We start from the raw sequence: 23,329 nt of genomic DNA, 5'->3' as shown, positions 1-23,329 counted from the left end.
AGCTTTTCATTGTAACCCAGGTTGGCCTTGAACTCATTGTCTTTCTGGTTCCACCACTGGAGTAATGGAATTATACAGATGCCCAACTTAATGCACATACTGAAATTAACTTCAGTTTCACAGTGTTGGGAGGTTCCCAACACGTTACCAGGGGAGGAAATCAACAAGCAGTGATACCCGTCTGTGACCCTGGAGAGCTACAAAAACAACTGACCTGGTAAGATTTGCTCCCTGATCCAATAGTGGCACAAAAGCCACTCATTCTAGGAGTAACCAACAGCGTTCCAATTGGATCAAGACCCGCTCCACAAGATGGAGCTCATGCCTGGTACTGTTAGCCTGGCCAAAAGCTTGTGACTGGCTAAGTTGTAGGTGGGAAACTTGATACTATTATTCTGCTAAATGGACATAGAAACAAACTGCCCCCTGAGCAAATGGTAATTAATACTGAGACAGTGCCCCTACACTGGTCAACATGCAGAGAATAACAGGCTTTGGAGTCTGAGCTCTAAATGGAAACAGAATATGAATTTAGGTGGGCAGGGAAGCAGACAGGATATGGGAGGAGCTGGGGGACAGGAAATTGTAATCAGAATACATTGCATGAAATAAAATCTATTTTCAATAAAAAAGCACATGAACTTGAGAGGGGAAAGTGGTTCAGGAATGAGGAGGAAAGGAAAGGGAGGAATTGGAGGGATTGACCAGAATGCATTATATGCATTAAAGACCAAATAAAGCTGGAGAGATAGCTCAGTGGGTGAAAGCATTTGCTCAGCAAGCTTGAGGATCCAAGTTCAAATCCCCAGCATCCACATAAGAAGTTGAGAAAAGCTGCACATAACAGGAGACCAGAGCATTGTTTTATGGTCTTCTAACTGTAGGTGTTCCAACTGTACGTGCATTGGCATCTCATTTGCATGATCTGGGAAATTTTCTATGATTATCCTGAAAATGTTTTCTATATTTCTGAGACTGTTCTATGCCTGCCATTCATAGAGTCACTCTTTTAATATTGTCTCACAGATCTTCAATGCCCCATTCATACTTTCTTACATTTGTTACTGTCTGAACACTCCAATTCCCCCATCTTCTCTTCAGGACCTGATATTCTGTATGTCCTGTGATCCTTTGTATTGGTAAGGTTTCCCATGGGGATTTTTTCCCTCCCTTCATGTATATGCGTAAGTATAGTGTATGTGGTATATATATGTACACGGTGTATGGGTGTGTGAATGGAAGCCAGAGGAGAGGGTGGAATGTCTGTCTACTCCTATTGCTTTACACCATATTGAGGCAGGGTCTCTCCTGAAACCTAGAGTTTGCATGTTTTTGTCCAGGTTGGCAGCCAGTAAGCCCCAATGACCCCCGTGTCTGTAACCACATTGCCCATGTTACAGGCATGGGCGGCCATGCCTGCCTGTCTCTGTTCCCCATATTGCGGAGGTTACAGGCATGGATGACCACACCTGCCTCTTTCCTCAGGTACTGGGATCTGAATGAAGGTCCTCCTGGCTTTGTAGCCTTAACAACCAAACTGTCTGCTAGCAGGAGCAAGTTGATTTATTGGTTTGGTTTTTCAATTTCAGTATATTTTTTCTTCTGTATGTCTACCTCTATTTTCGAATTGCATTTTTATGTATTACACTGCCTTCCTTATTTCATCCAGCTATTTGTGTTCTCTTGGAATTCATTCTTTTATTTCTTCAAAAATGTTCTTAAGCATTTCTTTGAAATTTTTGGGATTTCGTCTCATTCACTTTCACAGGAGTCCTACTGTAGGAATGAGAATTTCGGAAGTCATGTTGCCTTGGATTTTCATGTTTTTGTATTTTTGTGTTGGGACTGTTGCATCTAGGGTTAAGTTACTGGTTGTAATTTTTAAGTTACATCATCATATTCTTTCTGCATAAGTGTTTAAGAAGGACAGGGCTGCAGTGGAGTTGAGATGTCCTTTTTCTGTTAGATTGGTGTTTGAGGCACCAGGCTTGATGCCCAACACTCCCCTTAGAGTAGAAATCTGTCTGCAAAAACAATAACCCTGGAAGGGTAGCCTCAGTGTGGAGGTGCAGTCATGGTCAGTTTGCAGAGGGATCAGCCCTCTAGGCCAGTCACCGAATATTCGAAGGAGCAGGGGCAGTGCTATGTGCTGAGATTCTAGTCATTGTGGGGGAATACAAATGGAAGGCAGGAGACACCACTCATTCATGTTGACTGGGTAGAGAAATTTGAAGAGAAAAGCCTAAATAGGATGGGGGATCATAGGGACAAACCGAGGGAGATGGGGCAATTTTGACTCAAGCTAAAAATCAGAGAAAGGGAAAGAAACACAATGAGATAACAGAACAGACTCAGCTCTCAGGAGCCTGAGAAACAAAGACCCCACAAACCGGGCCACAGTGTGTGCTGAAAGAAGACAAAGATGAAGAAATCAGGGGAAAGAGGAACTGAAGAGGAGACAGGAGCAGGGCAGTTCATCCTGCTCACTGGGTTATAACGGACTATTACAGATGAGAAGAGGAGAGGCTGGATAGCAGTGGAGAACACCGTATTACAGAGGAGAGGAGATGCTGGATAGCAGTGGAGAGTACTGTATTACAGAGGAGAAGAGGAGAGGCTGGATAGCAGTGGAGAGTACCGATGTACTCCAGCCACATTGCATTCGCCCCCTGGCTCCCAGGAGCCTGCCATACCTTTGGTTGTTTCTTTGCAGGGATACCCTTTGGTGGCCCTTATGGAATTCTTTTGAGATGCTATTCTCTCCTGAGACCATCCTTTGGGAGCCTAAATTACAGAGGCTAGATGGAGCAACACAGATCAACACTGGCCACATCTCTAGGACATGCTTTAGGGGCCAAAGAGTGTGCCATCAAGACGCCCAAGGGTCTTTATAAAATACCACCCAACAGGGATTTCATGATATCACTCTTCCATCTACCAGTGCTACTATAAGCCTCTCATCTGGCTTCCCCTTCTCTTTCTACTTTTCAAACTGTCCCATAACAGAAATACAAAGATTTGCTGAGCTTCCATGTCTCACTCAAGCTGTGGCTCTGGCCACCTGCCATTTTTTAGGGAGCTCCCTGATCTGAGCCAATGCCCCAGGGATGAGCTCTGGACTTTCTCTCCTTGGCCAAACCTCCTGTTCACTTTGCTTGGATGCTAGACTATTGAGGAACCGTCATCTTTTCTGTTGTCTGTCTAGATTTCTCTGGTTTATTTCCTGCAGATTCTGCCAGGCCATCTTTCTCAGTCTGGACAAAACTTCCCTTGGCATCTTTTAGTTTTAAATCCAGATGTTTTTCCAAGAACACCTGTACTATTTTTAAGGGCATTCCCCCATAACTATTTAATTGTCAGTGGATAAGAGCACACAAACTAAGACAGATACTATATAAAACGGGGAGCTATACAAATCTATTTCTATTGGATCCGTTTATGAGCTTTGCCATTTTTATTGACTAAGATTTACTGAGTTCCAGAGATTTTTTAACACCAGGAAACAATACTTTGGTATTTTCACCAAATGTGTGACTTGGAAACAGGTATTTTGGGTGTTACCATGTGGGGCTGTGATTACCTAACACAACTACAAAATTGCATACTGCATAGAACATTCCACAATCAACACATCCTAGCATCTTGCAATTGTTTTAATGTGAAATGTTTGAATCTTCAGTCCTCAGATGGTGGTGAAATCTTTGGAAAATAGGCCCTAAATGGTGAGCATTGGTTACCACGATTGGACCTTGAAGGATACACCTGCCTCTAATCTAGTCCAGGGCTCTCTATGCTTCCAATCCACCAAGACCTGAGAAGCAGCAGCCATGAGCTCCTACTTCCGTGAACTCTGCCTGGCTGCCTTGATGGGATGGGTTGAAACTCCAAGTCCAAATAGACGCTTCCACACTTGAGATACTTCTGTTAGGTATTTAGCTACAGTAACAAGGACAGCCTCTGACATGCACCACTGGCAAAGGTTGAGTGACAGTGGAAGAGTAAAAGGTGCCTCCTGGTGCTGAGCACTCCAAACATCAACCATAAGAATACACTGTGTGGCTGGTCATTGGTGGTGCAGGCCTTTAATCCCAGCACTCAGGAGGCAGAGGCAGGAGGATCTCTGTATTCTTGGGATTCATCCCAAATATCTGTAGCTATTTTTTGATGCTATCTACCAATTAGTAATTATCTTTAAAAATTGTGCTCAATTTTGATGTGATAAAGAGGAGAAAGATAACAGGATGATAAATCAAATACATGTTCTGTTATAGCTGATGTTTTGTTTCTATCATCCCAGAAAGATATGGCAATTAATTATATAAAAAGTCATTTCACTTATGCTGTATAAACCATACAGTTTAGGAGTTTTGAAAAAAAAAAAAGGAAGACTGGGAAGGAGGAAGAAATGAACAAAGGGGAAGGGGGAAGAGAGAGGAAGTTAAAAAGCCACAGTAATTCCTTCAGGGAATGTGTGTTCAAGCATTCACACATCAAGGGATTTTCATTTTCTTCTCTAAATGTCAGATACGTTTCTGTTTTAAAGTGTGCATTCTATCAATTTTCTTTTAGAATTTCATACAATGCATCCCATCACAGCTACCTCCCCGCTACCCAGGCCCACTCCTCCCTCACCCACTCCACTCTTCCTCTCCATTAAGATGCTGCTTGTAAGAACAGACCATTTTGCAGCAGATGTTCTGGCCCTTTGGCTTTTACAGTCTTCCCATGATCTTCTGCAGTGCTCCCTGAACCTTACACTGGGGTTCTGTTGCCAACCCGTTGACTGGGGACAAGCACTCGTGGTCAGCTGACCTCTGCATTTTGGCAGTTGTGACTTTCTGTGGCTTTCTTGATGAGGGGTGAGAACTGCACCTATCTGTGGGCACAAGGACATTTAGAAGGTCATCAGGAACCGTACTTGAGAGAACGGCAGTAGCAGGTTCTCCTTTAGGTTCCATGGCTTCACCAACCATGGGGACTTCTAAGTTTATAGTGCCAGATATGAATTCCGCCTAGGGAGTGGGCCTTAAGTCCAGTTAGAGAGCTGCTGGTTACCCCCAGGATACAAATGACACTATTACATCCTTCCTAATATCTCAGCTTTCTCCGGAGGCACTAAGAGCAATGACAGTAGCCTATGTGGTTTTGGAAATTGTACCAGACTTTTTCTTTTGGGCCACCAACCAGCTCCCAAATCATGACATGGATACTCCTTATTACCTCAGGTTTGTTTCTGGCTAACTCTTTGTTTTTCCTGTAGCTTAAGTTCAGAAATTTCTTTTTGTTTATTTATTTTTACTTTTTTAAAGTTTAAATAAGAAACAGGCTTGCTTCTCTCTCCCTCCCCTTCTCCCCCACTCCCCATCAACACCCCATCTAATCCCCACTCGACTCTCCAGGGAGGGGGAGGCCCTTCATGGGGCACCTCCAAAGTCTATTGTATCATCCAGGGCAGGGCCTAGGCCCACCCCCGTGTGTCCAGGCTGAGAGAGCATCCCTCCATGTGGAATGGGCTCCCAAAGCCCATTCGGGTGTCAAGGACAAATACTGACTTAGTACTCGAGGCCTCAAAGATTGCCAAGGCCTCCTCACTGACACCCACATTCAGGGTGTCTGAATCACTCCTATGCTGGCCTCTCGGCCATCAGTCTGGGGTCCATGAGCTCCTCCTTGTCAGGTCAGCTGCTTCTGTCGGTTTCACCCATCCGGTCATGACTCCTTTGCTCATCACTCCTCCCTCTCTGCAACTGGTTTCCAGGAGTTCAGTTCAGTGTTTAGTTGTGGGTGTCTGCCTCTGCTTCCATCACCCACTGGATGAAGACTCTAGGATGGCATACAATGTAGTAGTCAATCTCATTATTGGGGAAGGGCATTTAAGGTAGTCTCTTCACCATTCCTTAGATTGCCAGTTGGTGTCATCCTTGTAGATCTCAGAAAATTTCATTAGTGCCAGATCTCTCCTCAAACCTATAATGACATTCTCTATTATGATATCTCTCATCCTGCTCTCCTCTATTCTTCCCCTGTCTCAACTTGGTTAACTCTTTGGAAAACTTACATTAATGTGTTTTTCTTTATCTACCTTTTGCCTCTTAACTTTTGCTTTTCTTTCCCTCTGTATATCTTACTTTCACTGCTTCTCATGTCTGGCTGCCTGACTTCTTGCCCTAGACATCTCCCTCTTTCTCTCTTCTCTTTTTCTGTTACTTCTTGAGCCTAGATTTCTCTTCCTATTTATTCTCTCTGCCCGCCAGCCCCACCTACCCCTCTCCTGCCTAGCTATTTATTGACCATTCAGGATCTTTATTATTAGTTAGGCAAGGTGAAACAAATGCAATACATCTTTACATAATTAAACAAGTGCAGCATAAACAAATACAACACAACTTTACACAGTTAAAGTAGTATTCTGTAGCATAAAAACCTGTAATGGTTTTTTGGTTGGGAAATTTTAATGACTCTTTCTATTTCACTACATCTATTTAAATTGTTTATCTGATCTTGATTAAAACTTTGGTAGGTGGTGTCTATCAAGAAATTTGTCCGTTTCTTTTAGATTTCCCAATTTGGTGGAGTACAGGTTATTTTTAAGTATGACCCAATGATTCTCTAGATTTCCTCAGTTTCTGTTGTTATGTCCCCCTTTTCATTCCTGATTTTGTTATTTTTTATATTCTCTCTCTGCCTTTTAGTTAGTTTGGATAAGGGATTGTTTATCTTGTTGCTCTCAAACAGCAAACTCTTAGTTTCATTGATTATTTGTATTGTTCTCTTTATTTCTGTTTTATTGATTTCAGCCCTCAGTTTGACTATTTCCTGCCATCTACTTCTCTTGGATGTATTTGTTTCCTTCTGTTCTAGAGATTTCATGTGTTCTGTTAAGTTGCTTGTATGAGATCTCTTCAATTTCCTTATGAAAGCTTGTGGTGCTATGAACTTTCATCTTAGCACTGTTTTATTTGGACCCATAAGTTTGGGTATGTTGTGCATTTATTTTCACTGAATTTTAGGAGGTCTTTTTCTTTATTTCTGCCCTGCCCCAAGTAGTCATTCATTAGGGAATTATTCAGTACTCATGAATTTTTTCTGTTGTCGTTGATATCCAGCTTTAATCCATGGTGGTCTGATAGGATATAGAGATGTATTTTAATTTCCTTGTATCTGTTGAGTCTTGCTTTGTGACTTGGTATGTGGTTAGTTTTGGAGAATGTTCTATGACATGCTGAGATGTTTTGTGTTTGGGTGATATATCTGCTAGAAAACTGTTAAGTCTATTTGATTCATAACATCTCAGTTCCATTACTTCTCTGTTTAGTTTTTGTGTGGATGACCTATCCATTGATCAAAATGGAGTATTGAAGTCTCCCACTATTAATATCTGAGGTTCAATGTGTGATTTAATCTTTAGTGGTGCTTCTTTTACAAATGTGGGTTCCCTTGTGTTTAGAGCACGGATGTTAAAAATTGAAGTCTCATCATGTTGGACTTTTCCTTTGGTGAGTATGAAATGTCCTTCTCTATCTCTTTTGAAGTCTCTTTTGTTAGATATTAGAAAGAATAGCTATACCAGCTTGTTTCTTGTGTTCATTTTCTTTTTTTATTATTTTTTATTACGCTTTTTTAGAAAAGAGCTTGCTTCACATGACAACCCCAGCTCCCTCTCCCTTCCCTACTCCCACAGGCCCCACCACCCCTCCCCCAGCCTCCCACCCTAACCCCACTCCCTTCTACATAGGGGATATCCAGAGTCTGCCATTTTACTCAGGGCAGGATCCAGGCCCTCCCCCCAAGAGTTCAGGCTAAGAGAGCATCCCTCTTTGTGTTATGGACACACGGTGTCCATTTGTATGCCAGGGATAAACACTGATCTACTGCCCAGAGCCCCATAGGTTGCCCAGGCCTCCTCACTGACTCTCACAATCAGGGGGTCTGGATCAGTCCTACGCTGGCCTGTCAGCTGTCGGTCTGGGGTCCAAGTGCTCCCCCCCTTGTTCTGGTCAGCTGTATGTGCTGGTTTCGCCAGCCCATTCTTTGCCCATTTGCTCATCACTCCTTTCTCTCTGTCACTGGGTTCCAGGGTTTCAGTTCAGTGTTTAGCTGTGGGTGTTTGCCTCTGCTTCCATCAGTCACTGGATGAAAGTTCTAGGATAGCATTTAAGGTAGGCATCAAGTTCATTATCAGGAATGGGCATTTAAGGTGTGTAAAAAGAAGCTTTTTCTATGAATGGAGCCTTTCTGCCCGCCTGGTTCTAGATCCGCATCAGTCCCAAATAAACACACAGGAGGCTATATTAACTATGAAGCTGTTGGCCTTGCTTGTTTCTTACTGGCTACCTCTGACTTAAGTAATTACCCCATAATTGTTAATCTAAGTATTTCTCTTACCGGAGAATGGTTCCGGGCTTCCTACCCCCATGGCATTACATCTTGACTCTTTTGTGTTTCTCCTTCCCAGAGTCCTCCTGGACTCCTAGTCCCTCCTATCTAGATTCCCCATTGGCCAGACAGTACTTTATTGACAAATGCACAGGACTTCCCCAACAAAGGTGGTCTCTCCACTATTGCTTAGCTTACCAGTTGGTGTCATTCTTATAGATCACTAGAGGTCTCACTGGTGCCAGATCTCTCCTCAAACCTATAATGACTCCCTCTATCATGGTATTTCTCATCTGTTCTCCCCCGTACTCTTCTCCCAACTCAACCCTCCTGCTCCCCATGACCTACTCTCTCCTCCTCTTCTCCCCCTCTCTTCTTCCCAGCTTCCACTCCCCCCACTCCCCACTGTGCTCACAATCTGTTCAGGAGATCTTGCCACATTCCTCTTCTCTGGGATACCATGCATATCTCTCTTAGGTTCTTTCCTATTTCCCAGACTCTCTGTCAGTGGAAATGCACTCCCATGATCCATGTCTAAAATCTATAAATGAGTACATACCATGTTTGTCTTTTTGTGACTGGGTTTTACCTCACTCAGGGTAGTTTCTTCTAGTTCCATCCATTTGCCTGCAAATTTCAAGATTCCATTGTTTTTTTCTGCTGAGTAGTATTCCATTGTGTAAATGTATCACATTTTCTCTATCCACTCTTCAGTTGAGGGGCATCTAGGTTGTTTCCAGGTTCTGGCTATTACAAATAATGCTGCTATGAACATAGTGGAACAGACACCCTTGTTGTACTAATTTGCCTCTTTTGGATATATGCCTAAGAGTGGAATTGCTGGGTCTTGTGGTAGATTGATTCCCATTTTCCTGACGAATCTCCATATTGATTTCCAAAGTTTGTGTAGGAGTTGGCACTCCCACCAGCAGTGGAGAAGTGTTCCCCTATCTCCACATCCTCTCCAGCATAAATACATTCCAGGGATGCAGGGATAGTTCAACATATGAAAATCTATCAATGTCATCCACCATATAAACAAACTGCAAAGGAAAAACCACATGATCATCTCACTAGATGCTGAAAAAGCCTGTAACAAAATCCAACACCCTTCATGATAAAGGTCCTAGTGAGATCAGGGATAACAGGAATATACCTGCACATAATAAAAGCAATATACAGTAAACCAACAGCTAACATCAAACTAAATGGAGAGAAACTCAATGCAATTTCTCTAAAATCAGGAACAAGACAAGGCTGTCCACTCTCTCCATATCTCTTAATATTGTACTTGAAGTTCTAGCTAGAGCAATAATACAACAAAAGGAGATCAAGAGGCTACAAATAGGAAAAGAAGAAGTCAAATGTTCACTATTTGCAGATGATATAATAGTTTACATAAGTGACCCAAAAAACTCTACCAGAGAACTCCTAGAGCTGATAAACACCTTCAGCAAAGTGGCAGGATACAAGGTTAACTAAAAAAAATCAGTAGCCCTATTATATATAGATGATAAAGAGGCTGAGAAAGAAATCAGAGAAACATCACCATTTACAATAGCCATAAACAGCATCAAATATCTGGGGATAATGTTAGCCAAAGAAGTGAAAGACCTGTATATCAAGAACTTTGAGTCTCTAAAGAAAGACATTAAAGAGGATACCAGAAAATGGAAAGGTCTCCCATGCTCTTAGATTGGTAGGATCAACATAATAAAATGGCAATCTTGCCAAAAGCAATCTACAGGTTCATTTTCTTAGAAACTCTTTTTTCAACCCTTTGCCCTGAAATAATGTCTGTCTTTGATGTTGAACAGCAGAAAGATGGATCCTTGCTTTGTATTTATTCTGCTAACATGTGTCTTTTCACTGGGGAATTGAGTCCTATGATACTGAGAAATATTAATGACTTATGATTGTTACTTCTTGTTATTTTGTTGTTGGTAGTGGTGGTGTTTGTGTGTGTGTGTGTGTGTGTGTGTGTGTATGTGTTTCCCTTCTTTTGATATTTCTGGTGTGAGATTATTCATTACCTGTGTTTTCATAGGTATAGTTAACTTCCTTAGATTGTATTTTTCCTTCTAGCATATTTGTAGATAGATACTATTTAAATTTGACTTTGTCATGGAATATCTTGTTTTCTCCATTTACAATGATTGAAAGTTTTGCTGGGTATAGTAGTCTGGGATGGCATCTGAGGTTTCTTAGAGTCTGTAGAACATCTGTTCAGGCCATTCTAGCTTTTAGAGTCTCCATTGAGCAGTCAGGTGTAATTCTTATAAGTCTGACTTTACATATTACTCTTTTCCATTTTCCCTGGCAGCTTTTGATATCATTTATTTGTTTCTGTATGTTTAATGTTTATAATGTGATGTGGCATGGGGACTTTCTGGTCCAATCTATTTGGTGTTCTGTAAGCTTCTTGTACCTTTCTAGATATCTCCTTCTTTACGTTAGGAAATTTTTCTTCTATGATTTTGTTGGGTCTTTGATCTGGGTATATTCTCCTTCTTCTATTCCTATTATTCTTATGTCTTCAGTGTTTTCATAATGTACCAGATTTCCTTGATGTTCTGTGTCAGGAACCTTTTAAATTTAACATTTTCTTTGATGGCTGTATGGATTTTTCTAGCATATCTTCTATGCCTGAGATTCTCTTTTCCTTTTCTTATATTCTATTGGTAATATTTGCAGCTGTAGTTCCTGTTCACTTACTTATATTTTCCATCTCCTGGATTTCCTAGTTTGTGTTTTTTAATTGCTTTTATCTTCTGGCCTGAGTTACCTGTGCTTCTGGTGACCAGTAAGTCTTCAGGTCTAGTATGGTGACTCTACTGGGGTTTTGGTGGCTGACTTGACCTTTGAGGTTTGGGTGATTGCTTTGCTTCTGAGGTTCTGGGGTTCTGGGAACTGGCATGGCCTCTGGAATTCTGGATACCAGTGTGGTCTCTGCTGTTCCAGATACCCAGGGTTCCTAATAACAGAGTGGCCTCCAGTATAGCAGGTGTCTTCTGAGGTTCCTAGTACCTGCGTGCCCTCGAGTAGAGCCAGTGTCTTCTGACAGGTTTATGTGCTGTGATATGGAGCCCAGAGAAGGGGACGCTGTTGGGGTCGGCTTGGCAGGCTTAAGGGATACTAGGGCGGGGTAGAGGTGCCTTACTTGGGGTTCCTAGTACCAACATGGCCTCTTGGAGAGCAGCAGTCTCACACAATACAATTCTAAGTAAATATAAAACAATACAGTTCCTTATAGCTTTTTAAAAGATTCCCAATGTTATCTGTTCATCCCCTGATTCTGTTGCCCTTCCTCCCCATCCCCATTTAAGTCCCCCTGACTAATTTTCCCCTTCCCTTTCATAGAAGCTGTGCCAAGATTTTCCTCTCTGTAGTGCTCCTGCCTCCCCACCCCATCCTCACTGTTACCATGGTTCCTTTTTGTTTCCTAGTATCTGTAGTTACTGTTTATATATATTTGCACCTAAATGCTTGGAGACACAAATAAGAGAAAATATATAGCACAGAATGTCAGCAACTGAAATTTTGTTGAACAAGAGCTGCCAGTCATCACAGAAATATTTGCCTTATTTACTTGTTCTTTCAAAACATAAATATGAATATATTTTGGAATAGAATAAATGTGAAGCAATACCAAGTGGCCAGAGACTTACAGACCTAACCCTGCAGAGATGGTCCTTGTATTGGACTCATGCTGATGATTTCTCACCATGGAACTGGTCCTACACAAATGATTGTCATATCGAGGAAATTATTTTAGCTAATAGATGATAATTTAGACTTTCTTTTCCGTGATTATATAGACTCCATTTTGTTTAAGTTCATAGGTAATAATATAAAGGCTTCCTTTCATTTTTCGTCTCTCAAGGTTAATTAAATTATGGAAAGAGCACTAGGTGAATGAATGAGAAAAAGGGAAGTTGGTTTATCTAGGAAAGTGACACTGAAAATATTTTTCAGTAATTCAACAATAATTAAATTAGTCCTATTATCTATGCAGTGTGCTTCAACTTGTTTCCCCATCTTCTTGGAGAAGATGACCAAACTACATCTCAAGTCTTGTAGTAAAGTCTGACTGGAATCTGGATAGTGACGGCGGGCTGGCCTCTTGCATTAGCTTAAATGTTCTTCCTCTTTGTCTGTTAGATGTCCAGAATCTGATGTTTAATGGAGAACTCCAGAACTGCCATGATTTTCTGTCTCAGGGACAGAAGAACCATGGGCAGGTTGTTTACAGCTATTTCCTGTTGAAAATTGCTCTTATCTCAAAGTATCTCTCTTTTGCTGAGGGAATAGCACACTCTGGCCTAAGGATGCAGCTCAGTGGTGAACCATTTGCCTAGAAATGTGTGACTCCCTAAGTTTCATCACCAACACCAGAAAACAAATAACAAAAGCTGCTGCCATAATATTAGTGTTTCTGTTAAAAGGATATGCAAAACTATCACACCTTTTTGATGTCTTTTGTTGCTGTTGTTCTATTTTTTTTCAAGACAGGGTCTCACTAAGCAGATCTGGCTGTCCTGGAACTTACTGTGTAGGCCAGGCTGGCCTCAAACTCACGAAGATCTGCCTGCCTCAGCCTCACAAGGGTTGGAATTAAAGGCATGTGCCTGGCATTTTTGTTGTCTTGAACAGTTATAAGAATGGGTCAATTTGTAGGAAAAAGGTAGAGATATGTATCTCAAAAGCAATGGGTGAAGTCAGAACATGTCTGCATACATGCATTGCTGTCACTGAGTACCCGGCTCCCTGTCTTGATGGCTCTTGCTCATCCACTTTTGAAAGACAGCTTACAAAGCACTGAAATTAAATGGCAACTATGTCTACACATTGCCGATTGGAGAGTATTGCACAAGCTGTGTGAATCGGAGTCTCAGTTGCGGCGCTCTGATCAACCATCAGGGCCTTCTGTACCCTGGCACAGGGATGATGCTCAGTTGCCAAACTTAGGCCACAAAGGACCACTTCTCTTCCTTCAGTCCAACGTCTGGACCCTATCTTGGGCTAACCAGAAAGTGGCATGATGGCAAGTGAATTTAATTAAAGAAAATGTAATACAGTTCTCCAACATTGTAGCATCTGCCACTCACTCACACTTGAGACAATAGCAGCAGAATCAGAAGAAGAAGACTGCCCAAATTGTAACCTATCTCACAGCAAGGGAGACTGGATCCCTTTTATCCTTACTTAACTCCTAAAATGTGGTAGTGAGTATTCAGGGAAGTTGTGGAGGGGATGTTAGTGATTTGCCTGCAACTTGGCATGTAAGGAGTGTGGTTGACTTTCATAAATAGCTCAAACATTGCTTAAAGGCAGGTGTTAGCTTCTTGACTGTGACACTGGGACTCCTGGAGAGGTGCTTTGTGACATACACTACTTGAAGATAAAGAAAGGATTTATCATTAAACTAATAGCTCCTTGCTGAATAATGACTGCAGTCACTGGGGACTGTAGTGTCTTAGTTGATGGTTGGGCTTTCACACTGGATGGCCAGGAGCATGCATAACCTTCCATTCTGCCATCCATGGAGTTATGCTGTGTTACTGCCTAACTGACAACTTCTATACTTTCTTTAAGCAGAGAATGCCACTACCCAACTGGAAATGACAAATTGTCTTCTTTTCCTCCTTTGCCTTATTTATGTTGTTTCCTTTATTATTGCTTGTATATAGAAACCACCCCAATTCTACTTCCCTTTATTGATACCAAAGTGTAGAAAACGATTATATAATACAAACCAGACCATATTATTACCCATGAATGTTGGCAGATAAAACAAACTTTAAAACAAAAAATTACAATAAAGGGGGCTAATTTATAAAATAACCAACAGATCAAGAAACTATAAAAATTATAACTATATGTGTATCTAATAATAGACTGGCAAAATTTTATAGAAACTCCAAAAGATCTATTAGAAAATTCAGCAATACTAGAACTTTACATAACCCATATTCAATTATAAGGATCGTTGTACAGAAGGTTACTGGGACATCAAAAGACGTAGAGAACATTCTACATCAACCCAATCAATCATCTACTGAACACCTCCCCAACAACAATGGCAGCTCTGTTCTTCAGTGCATGGAAAATATTATCCAGGTTGGGAAACATCCAAGACCATAAAACAAACTGTAGTAAGCTATAAATGACAAGCCTGGTACAAAATACACTGTCTGACCACCAAGGGCTACATTTTCAGATGAGCAAAAATAAAAGACATCATACAAACCTATTAGGGGTGTTTCTAGAACAATGCCTAGAGAGAAATTTGTAATTATCTACAGTATATATAAATCAAGATTTTTATGAACACCCATATTGAGAACAATAAAAGATCTTAAATCAGTAGGCTAAACTTCCACTATAAGATGATAGAAAATGAAAGAAAACTAAAACTAAAGTGGGTAGAAGATTGTTACAAAATTTAGAACGCATTAGTTACTTTTTTGTTGCTATGATAAAACACTGTGCCACAAAGCAACTTATTCAAGAGTTTCTTTTGCCTGTTAGTTTGAGAAATCTTAAGGGTCCATCATGACGAGGTTTGACCACAATAGACAGGTATGGCAACTGGATCAGGAAGCCGGAGATCACATCTTTAACCAGAATCACAAAACTGGGAGAAAGCTGAGAGAGGAGCAAAGCCGTAAACTCTGCATGGCCACCCCAATAATGCATTTTATCCAGCAGGTTGTGACTCCTTAAAGCTATTTAACATCTCCCTCAAACAGTGCTATCAACTGGGTACCAAGTGTTCAAAATCAAGGCTATAGGGACATTTAAAACATCACAGGATGAATATTAATAAATTAGAAATTGCAAAAATATAAAGAACATCAATGAACCAAAAGCTCATTATCTATAAGGATCAACAAAATGAAGACACTTAACTCTGTTTTCTAAAGAGGAAATAAGCTGGGGTAGGGAATGGAAGGTAAAACGTCACATCATTACTGATCAGCCGCCTAGAGGCCGCAGCTAGTGGTGTTCACTGCAAGCATGTTTTTTTAATGGCAACAAACTCCAGGAAAAACGAATATTAAGTCCAGATGACAGGTTTGAGACACTACAAAGTTTGAAACAGATGAGAAAAGCTTAAACAAACAAGGATTATGTACATTTTCACACAGAGATTTAAACAAACATGTACATGTAAACAAGCATAAAATAGTAAGATTATTAATATTAACCAACTAATAGGGAGAAGGGCCAGATGTGGTAGCCCACACATGGTGCACTTGCACGATCCCTCACACAATAATAATAAATAAAACGAAAGTACAGTCGGCCACAAAATTGCTTCATTAAAATGCATAAACTCCCCAAAGCTATTATGGCAGTAATTTAACAGTACAGCTAAATTAAAGAAAGGCAAAAGAAGAGGGGAAAGGAACAAGACACGTTAGAAAAATAAAAGTACAGCATGAGCAATTATCTATGAAGAATCTCAATATTTGCGTGTGACTTTCGCTCCCAAGTCACATCAGGAAACATTTCAGATTAGGATTATAAATATGTGCCTATTAGGTTGTTTTCAAAAGGACTCTCTAAGGTAGAGAAAATAAAAGTAAGTGGTACTGGTCACACGAAGGTACACATGCATTAAAGTACACAGAATACTGCTGGGTCAGCATATCCAAAGGAAAACAGTACCAAATGTTACGGTGGAATATTTTTAAAATAAGAAATCAAAGGAACAAAATTGCACACCTAAAAAATACAATACTGTACTATAGTTTTAAAAATTGCAGTGGGGACGCTGGAGAGATAGCTCAGTGGGTAAGAGCACTGGCTGCTCTTCTGGAGGACCCAGGTTCAATTCCTGTCACCCACAAGACAGCTCAAGACTCTCTGTAACTCCAGTCCCAAAGACACCCTCACGCAGAAAAATATGTAGGAAAAACACATAAAAATATGAATAAATAAATTATGGGGTATATCCTTCTGTTTGCTGTGAATATGTTTTTTTCTTATTGGTTGATGAATAAAGCTGTTTCAGCCAATGGGCAGGCAGGATTTTGCCAGGTGGGATATCCAAACAAGGATTGAGAAATGTAGTAGATGGAGTCATGGAGATGCCATGTAGCTGCCCAGGGGGCAAGAGATCTGGTCATCACCAAGACCAAGTGGAGATACACAGATTAATAGATACTGGTTAATAATTAAGGGACAGCTAGTCAATAAGAAGCCTGAGCCATCAGCCAAACAGTTTATAATTAACATAAGCCTCTGTATGTTTATTTGGGGTAAATGGCTGCAGGACCAGGGGGACAGAAACTTTCATCTACAAATCCATTTTTAAAGGGTTGGAGATGGTTTGGTCAGTGAGTATTTGTTGCGCAAACATGAGGGACTGAATTCAGATCCCCAGGACACATATTTAAGAAAAAAAAAGATTGGTATTTGGTGTGGTGTGCTGCACTGTAATCCTAACACTAGGGAGGCAGGCACAGGAGGATCCCTGGAACTCACTGGCCAATAGTATGAAAGAAAAATGAGAAAGAAAAGATAAAATTGCAGTGGGTCATCCCATAACCATAGAAGGTTTTTATCACCATGAAATTCTATAAGTTTATGATAGTAACCATCTCATTATGCTGCTGTAAATATACAAAATAAAGGGCATTTAGAAAGTGTTTTTGAGTCCATCATTCACTTGACTTAGGAATGGACAGTTTGAACAAAAATTATGAAAGCTATAAATTATTTATACTGTCTGATTAACAAGTTTTAGTTGATTGAGACATATTTTACATTCTCCTTAAAACAATTTGGATAGTTCAGAGTCATGGCTCCCTTTGAAAAGACATTAGATTTATCTCTCTTGACAAAATGAGTGTGTGTGTGTGTGTGTGTGTGTGTGTGTGTGCGCGCGCACGCATGCATATGTGTGCGTGCCACGCTAGTATGCTTGCTTGTGAGTGTGCATGCATGAGCATGTGTGTGCTTGTGCATATTTTATACACTGGATGCTTCATAATTCAGAATATTTTATAATCAAATGAATTGTTAAAATATATAAATGTTTTAAATGAATTGTTATGTTTTATGTGAAACCAAATAAACATTGAGATGAAATAAAGTACTCCAAACTTCAATATAAATGCCTCGCATAAGAGACACTATGAGGACAGTTAGAAGATGTGGAGAAAGGCCAAGAGAAAAGTTAGAAAGAGGAAAGATAGCTTATTTTTATAAACAAAGGTCATGAACACACAGTAACCAACAATAAAGTTTATTTTCTATCTCTATTTTATGCAGCTGATGCTATTCAATTCTTGCTTAATAATTACCTTCTTCGGTAACTTTCAAAAGACTAAGTGAAGCTTGGAAAGAGAGAGCAAGGCCATGAAAGCAGCAAGAGACAGGGTTAGAATCAAAGTCAAGGTTTTGTGATCGTTGCATGGTTTTGGATTTGGTGCCGGGGTTGAACCCAGGACCTTGTGCATGCTGTCCCACAGAGCAACACTCCCAGCCCCAGCTCAACCACTCCTGCAGGACTGGCGTGAGTCACTGCCACCAAGATAGAAATGCAAAGACTCATCCAGCTAGAAAAGTATAAATGACAAGCACGATGAAGAAAATGCAAAGATTAACCAAACATAGCAAGTATACAAACTCAGCAGCAAAAGAAATCTGTATGAAGACAACAACAGACTAATATGTGTGTGGTTTTTTTTCTACCAAATTAAAAACAAATCAATTTAGATATCCAGTTCTGGAGAGACTGAGGTAACTAGAAACTTTCAGACACTTGTGATAAAAATGTGACAAAACTTTTTATGAAGTACATCTTGGCACTATTTATTAACTTACAGAGTGAAGAGACCCTGCCCCGTCAAAACACTGGAATCACTGTGTGGCAGACATGGTAGTACAAGACTCCATTGGTGTCTTTGTCTTGGACAGTCTAAGTCATAGGATTCTCTCTCTCTCTCTCTCTCTCTCTCTCTCTCTCTCTCTCTCTCTCTCTCTCTCTCTCTCTCTCTTCTCTCTCTCTCTCTCACACACACACACACACTCACACACATGCAAATTGAAAACTGGGAGCACAAAAATCCTTGGAGGAAGTTAAATTCAAGGAGGCTCCTTCATGTAGCCTTACTTACCCCAGAGAGCAGCACATTCTCCATCTTGAAGTCATAGAATTGGTGACGCGGAAAGTGTGAAGTCTCCTAACCCACGGGTACTTGGGAAGCTTCCACAAGGGTGTCTGCCTTTCTACTCAATCACCTTTTCCTCTTAGGAGGAAAACTTTACCATGCCTTGGAGTAATCATTATCAACAGTCATCAAAGCTTGGACAACAATTTCCTGAAAGATCACTTTAATGTATGTATGTCTCTCAGCCAGCAGGATGTATTGCAGCTTTTTTTTTTTGATGCTCAACAGTCTAGAGATGTCTAATGGTAACTGATCAGTTAGAACAGAATGTCAAAGCTTCCTTCACATGGGGAACACACCCCATCTTGACATTGTTGACCAGCTTTATTAGACTGTTCCCCAACACAGAGGGTATGTGGGATTTTCCCCCCTTAGACACATGTGATTTGTCCTAATGACCATGTACACAAGGATGGGATTTCTGGCTACAGACATAGCCATCTGTGACCATGGAGCAGCAGGACTCTGACACATCCAGACAGGGGTCCTTTCCAAGGCTCTGGTTTCATAAATTCCAGCCTTCCATCAACAGAGCCAGCTAGCAAGCAATAACGTGCTCGTGCCAAGCACCTAGCAGATCCCCATTGTGACAGTGTATTTTTTTGAAGGGGAGACCATGAGCAGTGTTCAGTGCAATAAATAAATACAAAAACAAATAAATAAAATTTAGCTGTCGGATTCCGTGCGGACTTCCACAGAAATAAAACATACTTTGAGCCTCGAAATGATGTTTTCTAAGATGAATATTATTGGCCCACAATATAGGTGAAATTGGGCTATGATCTGTGGTGACTCGTGTAATTTGAGTAGGACGTCCAAATGTAAGCCGTTTATACTGAACTCTGCTTTATAATCACACGTAGAGCACAAGGTGATTTTGACAAACTGGTTCTCAGCTTGGAAACCTCCTCCCTCAAATACCACCTTGTCAGGCTCTTTCTGAACGTGGGAGGGCTGCAAACACAGCAGAATTCTGGGGGTGGGTGTGCTTCCAAGTGTCACCCCGACCCCGCAGGGCAAAGACCGGTGTTGTGAAGATTAACCTGTTTTTCATTCTCAAAGTCGCAGGTGTGACCTGGGAACTTAGCCATTAATTACAGCCTAAGTGCATGCCATTTCCTGATAGTGCCATAGATAGCACTCTTGGCATCCACAGGCTTCATCGCTCTGCCAAGTGCCCACACGATGACAAGTGAACTGTAACAACAGAAACAGTGCATTATTTTATTTTTGAGGAGATATAGGAGGTGGAAAAATGTCAAGCAACCAGGTAATTATGTTTAAAGAAACTTGATAATTCAAAAAAAATAAAACCTACTAAGGAATCTGCTGAAACATGTGGTCATTATGTGGGTACATGTCCCCTTCCATCACCTTACCACAAAATTAAGGGGTTAGAATTTCTGTATCTACCCCTTGATTCTCTCAACAAAAGATGTGAGGCCTAAAACACAAATGAGGTGGGTGAGAAGTTGTTTCATGCTGTAGTTGACAAGACAGACAGACAGACGACAGACAGAATGAGTTTCAACCCAGATTAACACAGGAAAAACTCCCTAGGTGGTCTCTCAAGTCAGCATTTAAGTTAAGTGGGCAGTGTCCTCTGGGAGATCTTTAAATTATTCTCTCATTTTTGTGGCTAGCATTATGCTCTGCTGATGGGAGAAGAAGGCAAGAGAAATGTCACTGAAAGTAAGCTTGGTAATGGCATTCTGGTACTCCTCTAAATGTCTGCATCAGGAGTGGAGATCTCTGATCAGGTTGGAAGATTTCAGTAAACCTTTCATGGATACCACAGAGCTTTTTATTTATGAGGAGATGCAAACTGAGTTCATTTATATCACATAGAAAAGATTCTCTTTTCATAACCTATTATGTTTGTAAAGTCAGGTATCTGTTAGTGTCTGAATTGTTCGGGTCCCTCTGGGCAGCCTTCAGTGAACTGGCAGATGATGCTATTGCCTCCAGTGCCGGGAACTGTTTCATGTTTCTGCTGTTGGTTGTGTAGGTATATTATGTATTTTTCATTTTATTAAGTAGTCTATTTTTGTTCTGACTTTGATAACGTGAATTGAAATCTTAAACTTATTGTAAAAAAGTTAATTTTTAAAACAAAGATTTTGGGAGTGGTTATGTTATGTCTGTTTTACTCCTGCAACATTTTTTATGCTTTGGAGACCCAGACATATGGAAAATTAGTTTCTCTTACTCATAAATTCTGGTTCCTTGCTGGATGCAGCCAGTAATAAGTTAAAACCAAATTACGGGGCAGGTTTTCCTCTGGTAACATATCATGGAGAGGTAGCTGATAGTGAAGTGAGAAGTCTAGGATGAAGGAACAACCTAGAATGCACCCTGAGAAGGACACGCCTGGAAGAGAGCTGCCTTCAGGGGCTCAGAAATGCAAGCAGAGGTTCAGCTAGGCCAGGAAGGGGTGCCATGCAAGGTGATCGGAGCAAGAGTTCAGAGGCAAGACCAAAGACTTACGTTACAGCAAAGGATGCTGACAGAAGGGCAGGATGCAAAACCTTCCTTACCAAACCTACTAGTGAGAGCCTGGAAACACGAAGCGAGATGAGAAATACAACTACGAAAGAAAAAAATCAGAAAAATCTCATGTGTGCTTTCTATTATGAAAGAGTAACAGAATTTCATTATCGAACATGGATCACTTCAGAGAGCGGAAGAGGCCATACGTAGACTATTCATATATACATATGTAAATTAAATACATGTAACTACCCATGTTCTATTTATATTTCTGTTACTGGGATAAAATCATAACCGAAAGGAACTCAGAAAAGAAAAGGGTTGATGTGGCTCACACTTCCATATCACAGTCCATCACTAAAGGAAGTCAGGACAGGAGCCTGCAGCAGAATCTGAAGCAGATGTGACAGAGGGATGTTCTCACTGGAGTTTGTTTTGCTTCTGCTCAACCTGCTTCATTATAGAACCTGGCACCACCTGCCCAGGAGTGGCCCCACCCACAGTGGGCTGGGCTCTGCTCCATCAATTAGCAACCATGAAAATGCCCCACAAACATTCACAAAGGTCAATCTGATGGAAATCATTCTTCAACTGAAGTTCCATGTGTCCAAGTATATAATATTAAGAGCCAAGAACAGCTATCAGAACATACACAATGGTTATACTATACATGTTATAAAATATATTTAAAATGTGCATTGTTTTACTAAGATAGTTGATTTATTACATTGAGCTTAAATATTTCAGTTAAAACTACATATCCTGTGGGGCAGTGGTGGCACATATCTTTAATCCCAGCACTTTGGAGTTAGAGGCAGGTAGATTTCTGTGAGTTCAAGGCCAACCTGGAATACAGAGAGAGTTCCAGGACATCTAGGGCTACACAGAGAAACCCTGTCTTGAAAATCCAAAATCTAAAAAAAAAAAATGGAAAAAAACAAAACTACACATCCTCCCTTAATCAAAACAAAACTATATACATGTTTTGTGAAAGATAAAATAGTTACTAAATATCTATTCTAATACTGGTTGTAAATATTAAAAAATAAAAAACAAAATATTCCTCTAAATTTTCCCTATGATCCAAATACACCACTCCTGAGAGTCCATCCCAGGGAATATAAGTACACAGGGGCGTGGCACATGCCCATAATCTCAGTACTCAGGAAACTGCAGTAGGAGGATTGCCATTATTCAAGACCAACCTGAACTACACAGTGATACCTGTCCCAAAACAAAACAAAAGGCTAAGACAGACTTCCATGAAAAATATCTTCCTACAAGTGAAGACATTTCGAGGTAGAATTTTAGAATTTTTAATTTGAATGGTAGACATTTTCTTATCATTTAATCCAGTCTTCAATATTTGTCATTAAGTTAGCTTTCTTCTCAATAATTAGAAACCTAAAAATGTCATATGTTAAAAATATAAACCTTTCCTTGAGAACTTTAAGAAGGGCTGGAAGATGGTTCAGTGGTTAAGAGCACTTGTTCCCCTTGCAGAGGATCTGAATTGATTCTCAGCACCCACATGGTAGCTCAGACAAAGTGTAACTCCAGTTCCAAGGCAGGAGATCTAATGTTTTCTTCTGACCTCCACAGGTGCCTGGCTTATACGTGGTGCCCAAACACAGGTGCAAGCAAAACATTTATACACACAAAAATAAATTAATAATAACAATAAAGAAAACCTTAATAAAATATTTGCAAATTATTTTGGTAAAAATAGAATCAAATTAAAATCATTGTTCTTTTTTAAAGTTGGCATTCCATTGAGAGAGTTTGATTCATCCTTTTCAGGTACGGGATAGTAGGATAGTAGTCCATACAGAAACTCACTTCTGCTGGTAACGTTCAGTCAGAGTGCGGTAAGAGGCTGCGAAGAGCTCAGCCATAAATGAGACATTTCAATCATAGCCCAGACTCAGGGCTGGAAGACTGAAGAGCCAGAGGTGGGGGGGGGGGGGGGGGGACAGCTATGAAACAGTCTTCTGGCTGTAACAGGCCACTGCACTCAAGAACACACAGTGGCTGTGGTTGCCTGCCCGGCATCAAGCCAGTCAAAATTTCAGATTGAATAGAGAGGTCAAATAACCCCACTCCAGCTAAGGGCTATTGATAGTTGACGGCTGCTGGAGGTGAGATGTGTGAGTCAGTTTTCTTCAGGGTTGAGAGTTCCAAAATTGTCTGTGCTTCAGGGCAGAGCACTATACCCATGCACATACAGGCAGAATTAATAAAGCTCAATGAAGTAAAAATTTTAAAAACGATATGAAGTT

Source organism: Mesocricetus auratus, unplaced genomic scaffold, assembly GCF_017639785.1.
Source record: "Mesocricetus auratus isolate SY011 unplaced genomic scaffold, BCM_Maur_2.0 Super-Scaffold_100707, whole genome shotgun sequence".
NCBI lineage: Eukaryota > Metazoa > Chordata > Mammalia > Rodentia > Cricetidae > Mesocricetus > Mesocricetus auratus.
This window is presented reverse-complemented; position numbering follows the sequence as displayed.